This window comes from Danio aesculapii, chromosome 18 (genome assembly GCF_903798145.1).
Source record: "Danio aesculapii chromosome 18, fDanAes4.1, whole genome shotgun sequence".
In the NCBI taxonomy this organism is placed as follows: Eukaryota; Metazoa; Chordata; class Actinopteri; order Cypriniformes; family Danionidae; genus Danio; species Danio aesculapii.
Window position 1 is genome coordinate 16,426,099 of NC_079452.1, and position 10,068 is coordinate 16,436,166.

Below are 10,068 nucleotides of genomic sequence, written 5' to 3' on the forward strand. Positions count from 1 at the left end.
ACTTGCTGCATAACTGACTAAACCAGGGGTCACCAATCTCGGTCCTGAAGGGCCGGTGTCCCTGCAGGATTTAGCTCCAACTTACCTCAACACACCTGCCTGGATGTTTCAAGTATACCTAGTAAGACCTTGATTAGCTTGTTCAGGTGTGTTTGATTAGGGTTGGAGCCAAAATTTGCAGGACACCGGCCCTCCAGGAACAAGTTTGGCGATCCCTGGACTAAACTCTCATCTTTGCTTTCTAATTGACAGTTTGGCAACACTGACACTTACTGAACTGATTCAGTTTTGAATAATGACACCTATTAAGTGAACTTAAAGGCATAGTTCACTCAAAATCGAACATTCTGTCATTTATTCAATCTTCACTCGTCACAAACCCTATTTGTTTCTTTTTTTTCTGATGAACTCAAGTTAATTTGAAAAATGTTGGCAACTTGGGTCACACTTTATTTTGATGGTCCGTTTGTTAAATGTAAGTTACATTGCATCTACATGCCAACTAATTCTCATTAGATTATTGACTGATTTCACGCGGCCGCCATTTTTAACAGCGAAATCGAGGCTGCAATGGGAAGAAACCCGGAAGTATCGCCTTAGTCACACAGGAATGTTGTGTACCTGGCTGTATATCTTATCAGCGAAGAGAAATCAACACAAAAATGTATACTTTCACCACTTTCCGAGTGACTCAAAGGTCCGTTCTGAATGAAAAGTGAAAGTAAAAAGGGATATCAGAGCTCATTTTCAGCTAAATTAAGGGAAATGGCACTAGTTAGCTAACATTTTCTTTTCCAAACACACATTTTAGATGCCATTTATCAAATGTAATGAACTGATTATTTCACTATATTAGACATGTTTAGTTTATTTGTTTACAGGGTCAATGCACATTAATAAACATTACTGTGAAATGTGCCAGAATTAGCCAAGAATGGCTATTTTTCATCTGTAGACCCCTTACAGAACGTTAAAAAGTCACACCTAAAATAGAAGCACAGAATAATAACAGAAAATACACTTTCATATATAAAATACAATTAAAAAGTAAAGAAATTAAAACAGACTGATGAAGTGAATAAACATGAAATATTGTTGTTTATTTTATGTTTGCTGGAAGCTAAACATGTAATTGCGTGTTCTTGGAAAAAAGAAGACAGTCCTGGTGTATCTCAGTGGATAAAGGGGATGACCTCTAGATAAGATTACCTATTTTTTGAAACAAAAAAATATTAATATTTTGGTGTATTTGGGAAAGTATTCTATGACTTTTTGGAAAGTCTAGATCAGGGGTGCCCAAAGTTTTTTTTTATTTATATTTTTTTATGAAGGATGAAAAACCAAACATAATTGAAGCTGTATTACAGAGTAGCCATGTATAATTTCCAAAATATTTAAATAATATTTAAAAGTAAATAGAAAGCATCTCTTTAATTATATTAGGTTAACTGTTGCATTATAATTTTGTACATTTATAATTCACTTAATACAACAATAAAACAATTCCACTTATAACACAGTGAGGTTTAATGGACATTTAAATTAATCTGATCTAATCACCAAACATTTAATTTAAGCTTGCTTTTTTTTGTAGCTCAACAAACAAACAAACAAAAAGTTGCATTAGAAAAGACAGTGTCTATTAAAAGCAATTCCCCCAAGACCCTCTCCTTCATTTTTACTCCCTTCTCAGATGGGATGGCGGGCCAAATCAAAGGTTATTATGGGTCAACCGCAGGTCCTAGTTTGGGCATCTCTGGTCTAGATCGTGACGCTTTTGTTGAATTTATGGACATTGAAAGTATGTTATTGCTGTTTTAATATTATTATTATTTTTCGTGTGTGTTTTTGTTTGTTTTTTTTCTCTTTCAAAGTGTATGAAGTTATTTTATATTAGTTAAAATATTATTCTTGTTGTATTTTTTTGCTAAACTGAAAATGTAAACCTTTGTCAATTTGTATGACAATGTTTAAAATTTAAATTGTTAAAAAAAACAACAACAACAACTATCCCTTTAAGGACAACCCTAGTGCCGAGTCCGATCACCATATTGTTTACATGTGATCTATCTGCCAGCTGAGGAAGTTAAGGTTTTCTGTAGACACCGCCCATTCCACAAGGGAGCCCAGTGATTGGCAGGAGACTTAATTTGTATATGGCTCTGTTATGAATAATTAATCAAGTAAGTCTAAGTAAGTGGAGTGATTAAATATTTACCACAAGACACACTCTTTTGGTTATTTTTAGATGCACTTCTGGACTGGGAAATCAATGTTTAGAGAGGAAATGGTGCCATTTGTGCTCAAGAGTCACAGCGTGTTTAGTTTATTTTATTTGTCAATAGGTGAGTTTTCTTTTTACTACATCCAAAGGGCCGTTATTACCAAAGATACTGTGTCTGCTCCAAAATTCAGTTATTGGTTAATCATTGCATACTTTTCCTTGGCAGATCTAAATAAAACATTGTAGTTTACAGCCTTGCAAAAATCGTACTTTTTAAAGGGATAGTTAAAAAAAATAAATCTGTCATAATTTTCTCACCCTTCACTTCCTAAATAGAATTTAAACAAATTAAATTGACATTATTTATGAGTTTCTTTCTTCTATTGAACACAAAAATTAAGATATTTTGAAAAATACTGGTTGATCACAACCATTGACTTTGTAAACAATCAGTGAAATAAATAAATAACTATGTATGTATGTATGTATGCATGTATGTATGTATGCATGTGTGTGTGTGTGTATATATATATATGTATATGTATATATATGTATATGTGTATATGTGTATATATATATATATATATATATATATATATATATATATATATATATATATATATATATATATATATATATATATATATATATATATATATATATATATATATATATATTTATATATTTATATATTTATATATATATATATTTATATATTTATATATTTATTTAAACAAAAGGAAAGGAAAGTAGCACATAACTTTCAGCAGTCCATGAATTACCATGACAAGATTCTTGGAGTTTTTAAACTGAACTACACTGTTCCTATTTACTGTGACCTTTTATGTGAAGCTGCTTTGACACAATCTACATTGTATAAGCGCTGTACAAATAAAGGTGAATTGAATTGAATTAAAAAATTTTTTTTACAATGAAGGCACATGTAAATAAAAACATTAACTTTTTTTTGAAAAATCAAAACAAAACAAACCTTGTATTTAAACTGTATTTATCTTTAAATTCATGTAACCAATTGGATGTCATGGGTAGGCTCACACGAAATCTGCACTCACAGAAATTTGCAGAAAACTGTTGATAGCTGACCCTGTCATATACTATAAAATTATTTAATTATAAATAATAATTATTTAGGGTGGCGCAGTGGTTAGCACTTTCGCCTCACAGCAAGAAGGTCGCTGGTTTGAGCCTCGGCTGGGTCAGTTGACATTTCTGTGTGGAGTTTGCATGTTCTCCCAATGTTGGCGTGGGTTTCCTCTGGGTGCTCCGGTTTCCCCCACAAGTCCAATGACATGCGCTATAGGTGAACTGAATAAACGAAAGGGCCCGTTGTGTGTGTGAATGTGAGTGTATGGGTGATTTCTAGGCTGCGGCTGGAAGGGCATCTGCTGTGTAAAACATAAGCTAGAATAGTTGGCGGTTCATTCCGCTATGGCAGCCCCTAATAAATAAGGGACTAAGCTGAAGTAAAATGAATGAATAATATTTATAGTACTCATTTATTTATTATTTAATACATATTTGTTATATTACTTAACATTATGTAAATGTTTAGATACACCGTGTACAATGCAAGTTGTAAAAAGTAACATTTTCTATATGTGAATTATTATTAGTGGATATATTACACTTTCATATTGTATATTAAAGACTTTGTTGACTTTAATAAGGTGGTTCTAACGGATTTAATTTACATTTTAAACCTTATGAAGTTGTTTTTTTTTTTTTTTTTACATTTTATTTGCTAAGTTTTTAGCTCCTAAAACCATTTTTCAAAAACAACAAAAGTAGTCCACAGATTCAGTCTGGCCCTAGTACAAACATGGCACAATTTCTTGATAAAACCCCAATAATTCCTAAAAGTAAATCACCTGAGGCAAACGAAAGATAATGGGTTCTCTCATACACCCGGCGCAATAAGGCGCAAGACATGTTTGGCGCGATTTGTTGCTATTTTCAGACCAACGCAGCAGTAATTTTCAGGTTTTCTGCCACATTGTTTAAATAGCAAATCCATTTGCACTACTTTGTGGACTCATGGGTGTGCTGGTCTAGAAAGGAGGTGTGTTAAGGTGCATTATTCGTGCGTTGCTATTTTGAGAAACTGAAATAGATGACACAATTGACCAGCTGAAAGCTGCTCTAAAGTCCTGCACAGAGCGTGTTAGTTGTGCTCCTTAAATATGTACAAATTGCTTATTACACACAGGATGTGCAGCAATACACAAATATCTTTACACATGAAAAAGAATGAAAGGATTAAAATGTTACAAAAATAATTACTTTCTACATAAACATAAAAACCTTGGTCATCCGTTTTAAGTTTATCCAATTTGCTTTTGTATAATGTTGTTGTTATTAGTATTACTTTTAGCAGTTTTATTTATCATATGCATATTTATGTTTGTTTTAATAAAAACTAGTTTAGATTTGTCTACCTGTCAGGTTTTGTAGACGTCTGCATCGCCATATGGGGCATAAGAGTAGGACAAGTGTTTGGATATAACTCAGTTTTTTGACCACACTTCGTTGTTATTGTTCATTTATTCATGTTGTGGAAATTAGAACTGAATTTAGAAATAGTTTTGAAACAAATCTTTGTGCTTAACAAATGAAATAAAATATGTAGGCTAACAGATGTCTTCAGCGGAGTGAGTACAATAATGTTTCCTTAACCACGAAAGTAAAGGAGTAAAGTAAAATGAAAGTAAAGAGGCCAAATGGAGGAGGCTTGTTCTTTATCCTCATGCTGCACATGTTTGTTTAACTGTTTTTTCGCCTGTGAAACGCTCAGTTTTTCCACTTACAAAGTCCCCCATACAAATAGCAAATGCACCATGGTGCGACACAGCTGACTATTAAAGAGAATGGGATATGAGACTGATTGGTTCAACGCATGTTAGGTTCAAAACACACCCATAACTCATTAAGAGAATAAGCATAACCCTGTTAGACCATGCACCGTGGCACAAACTGTATTTTTCAGTCTTAAAATAGCAAAAGTGGATTCAGACATGTTCTTAATGCTTTTGCGGCATGCACTTTAGACTATGCACCTAAATCGTTAAAATAAAGCCCAAAGTCTCTTTATTTCTGCATTTCAAAATCAATTTCAAGCATCTGTGTTTAGATTATTTCGGTATTGTTAGCTGACCTCCAGTCTGACCATCTCCCCTTCTCTTTCTCATTCCTCATGCAGATAGTCGTCCCTGTTGCTTTGCTCCTGCATCTATTTCACCACAGAAATAGAGATGGAAAAGCACGTCAGATCATGGGACAACCACAGCTGTGCACTTCCCTTCTTATCCCTTTTCCGGCTGTCGTGTGTGTGTGTGTTGGTCTCAGAAAGCAATCTCACCGTAATGAAATCACACGCACACACATCCACCTGGCCAATCTCTCTGTAATGAAGGCTGCTCGCACACACACCTGGGACGAGGAGGATCCAGACGGGCCTGGACACAGACCATCACGCTGGCAGGCCGGAGAGCAGCCCATGCAAAGGCACAGGTTTCCCCTGCAGGCGACAGTTTCATTTAAAAGGAGGATACGAAGACACTGCTCTGGCCAATCAGCTGACAGACTGACTGACAGGAGGGATGCTGGACTGTAGCGAAGATTAATAAAGGTACAGATATAAACTCAAACATTGATCATCAGCTGTGCTGTAATGAAATTTTGAGGTTAACTCAATTAAGGATAAGGAAAAATCTGTATTTTACATAACATGTGCACTGTAAAAGTATTTGTTTATAAACAGTTTCCGTATTTTGTGATTCACAGGTGTTGTCTGTTTATTTACGTTTGTGAATTGCATTATGGCATGTTGATTTCTTCTCTGTCGACTTTTAATGTTGAAAATTCAACTCTACAGTTTAAATACTTTTTACTTTTGTTGACATTTTGATGGTTTAAATTAATGTAATGGATAAGAAACAATATATAGACAAATAAGTCTGTAAAATAACAGAAAATGTACTGACAATTTATTACAAGGTGTTTGTACTGTAAATATATCACTTTAAACACTAAAAAATGCAAATAAAAGTCACTTTTTCTGAACTTTTCAAGGTTAAAAGTTGGAAGAAAGATCAAGCTCCCATAATGTAATTCAAAAGCATAAATAAAAGGGAATATAAAAACGAATCACAAAATACAGAAAACTGCTAATTTACGGATATTTTTTAATAGTGTATCCAATTTATTAAATATGAGATTAATATTTATTAAGTTTAATGAATATTATAATATATATATTAATATTTATATTATCATTTATTTAAAATTGAGGCAGTAATATTTTAGAATCAATAACAAGGGTTGTAAGTAGTTTTTATTGTTTAATTTTAGTTTTAGTTACAGCATTAGGAAGGGAAAAAAAAATAAAAAAATAATATATATATATATATATATATATATATATATATATATATATATATATATATATATATATATATATATATATATATATATATATATATATATATATATATATATATATATATATATATATATATATGCCAATTTGTTAACACCTTACACTAAGGTCCCATTCATTAACATTAGTATGTGATCAAGTGAAAACTGGACTTTCACATAAATTTTGTCAGGTGTGATTTTAACATGGGATGCTTGTGGGTTTTCTGTTAGGGATGAATTAACAATAAACAATTAATATATATTTTGCTGCAGTATTTATTAATCCAACCCAGCCTCATTCTGATTACGTACCCCTAAATACATTTCTGGAGAGAGCAAAATGCGTCCCAGGAGCTACTTTTTTGCAGTTTTTGTTTTCGCAAGTCTGCCAGAGGCAGCTGTATATGCTTTTTCAGATGTTTTTTATTATGTTCTTGTTTTTGGGGCTTTTTTCCCTTGATCTCACACTGCCCTACTTTAAGGACGGTCTGAGAGGGGCTTTTTTTCGCCTTCCTTTTCCCTAATGTATTTTATTTATTCTTTTATGCTACCTCTCGTTGAGCTGTCTTCCCTTGAAATGAATGATGTTTTTGTATGGTCGGAGAGGTTAAATTTCACCACATGTAACAGTGTGTGACAAATAAAAGGCTTCATCATCATCATCATCATCAGGGCTTGAAATTAACACCCACCAGCTCGCCAAATGCGGGTAGATTTCAGCTGTTAGACAGACACTACCACTAGCCACTTTGGTTGGTTGAAAAGAATTTTTTAATTGTAGTTTTCTTGAAAGCAGGGTTCGACAATAAGAATGGCCCAATATGCATGCAAATGTGATCATAATATAAAGAAGCAGCACGATGGATAAAAATAGTGTTTACGCGAGCAAAAGAAAGAAGGTAAATTCCGAATAAGAGGATGATCACTCACGTGCACAGGTGATGCACACCTGTCAACCCTCCCGTTTTTCCTGGGATTCTCCTGTATTTTACAGTTCTATCCCACTATCATACTCTAAAGGTATTTCCCCGTATTTCTCCCGTATTTTCAGTCTTTCCTTGCTCTTAAATGTAAGTCTGTTCTGTGCTTTCATTTTATTTAGGCATGAAAACACTTTGAAATATATATAAAAACTGCGGGATTCCCTTCCTTTTCATTTCAGGTGCCGTCGCCCCTCCAATGCAATATTAAAAACATTCATGTAGTGGTGTGTGACTGTCAGTTGACGCGCTCAATTGTGATAAATAGATTTTGTTTCACTAACGGATTGTGTACATGTGATTTGAAGCAGAGCGAAAGTCTGGGTTTTGGGTGAGTGTGTGAACGGAAATATACATATAACTAATAATAATAATATCTAAAGATATCGATCTTTGTGAATTGAGCAGGAATGAAATGAAATGAAATTCTTTAATTTCAATTGTTTTTTTTTAAGGAAAAAAAAATTGAATAATAAGTGAATGTATACAGCGATTTTGCTTGTTTTGACACATTATTTAAAAACTGTGGATAAGAAATATATATTTTTTGGCGTGGTCAGAGATAAATTGTGATAAAATTTGAGAAAAATAAATCTTTACTGTTGAGCCCTGAAAAATCATGTGAAATAAAACTAATTGCAATGCGACACTATGAAACCGCAACCCATTTGCTCATGCTCATTGATACACGCACAAAAAAGTGAAATTAATGAGGAGGCATGTGGAAATAACAATCTAAATCAAGGAATTTGAGCATGCCAAAGTCAAATTTAATATATGTAAAATATATTTTCCCCAACAACAAAATTGTGGCTAGTGAAAATAGCGAGTGGCTAGTAATGTTGGAAAACTGCTAGCCACAGTGGCTGGTGATCGAAAAGTTAATATCAAGTCCTGATCATCATCACCATCATCATCATCATCAATCACAACTAACCAATCATGTAGTAGTACGTTTACTAATAGTAGGGGTTTATGAAGAATGAATCTCTGTGAAACAGGATATTTTAAAATGTACATTATGAGAAATGCACAGTGTTTTGCTCCTGCATATAAACATACTGTTGACCTCCAAAATGGCATAATAGGGACACTATGAAAATTCAGATGTCACTTTTGCGCAGTCCATCAATGTAACGGGAGCTTTCCCAATCATTTCTGGCTACAGGCTTGATGTGAAGCCAGACATTTAGAAAGCAGACTCTTTTGTCTTTGACAAGTGTTCAGTGTCTAACATTTCGTAAGACAGAGCTTTTACCGAACACGCTGAAGCTGATCAATCAAAAAAGAGACGATGGGCAAAGACACGTTAGAGTTTCTGCTCACTTGTTGTGCATATTCTGCAGAAATCTTCAGACTCTTCACTGCAGTTTTAGTCTGAATATAAATCATCCTCTTGAAGACATCTGATTTAAACAAACATAAGAGATAGTCTGCAATGTGATGGCCAAATTCGCATCCTGATGTCTAAGAATGGCAATGTTTGGAAGATTAACAACAGGCCTCTCACGGAAAATGGCCCGTCTCAGCGATTTGATGAATTTAAGTGTCCGGCAGGGCAGAATAGTCTGTAAAAGCCTTTATGCGTTTGTGTGTGTGGTTGTGTGTGTGTGTGTGTGTGATTTTCTGAAGTGTGTGATAAAATGAGTGGGGGAAGAATAAGAACGGTGGCCCGTATAAATCATTTTGACGGGTGGCTCTCACACACCTAGATAACATTATTACCTTTGGGATAATTACCCTGGGAAGATAATAGCTATGGCCTTGCATTATAAAAACACTTCAGAGTATATGGATGCTTTAGAGGGAAAAAAAACAACAGCACTTTTCTCAAAATTACAACAAACTGTTGCTGTTGCTGTTATGCCATTAGTGAAACCACAATGCTCTCATTTTGTTTTTGTTTTTTTAATATCTCCTTTTCTTTTATAACTAACTTTTCAAACTATTGCCAGAGTTAAAGGTAAAGTATCTCAGATTTTATTTAGAAGGGTGAAAATAAACGCTCTTAACAATGTTTATGACACTACTGACAACAAAGATAAATGTTGGCAGTGTAGCTAAACATGCTAAAATCCTTCACACAAAATGGTGAAAAATTGTAATATTATAAAAACCCGGTAATTTTGTGTTTAATAGATGTCTAGACATAGAAGGCTTGGCTAAAACAACGATAAATTTGGGCAGTCCAACTCGGTCTCGTGGCAATTCCTAACTTTTTGATCTAGTGGCTAATTCATATTCGTGCAATCTCATTCATACAATTAGTATGATTTGCTCATCCCCAATGATGGATGAGGTGCCACGCCTCCTTTTTAAAATCGTAAGTTTTCGTACAGCTAAACTCGAACAAATTAGCCACTAAACTGAAAAAACATAAAATATTTACGTTTCCTTGAGAGATCAGGCTGGGCCATTCGTAACTTT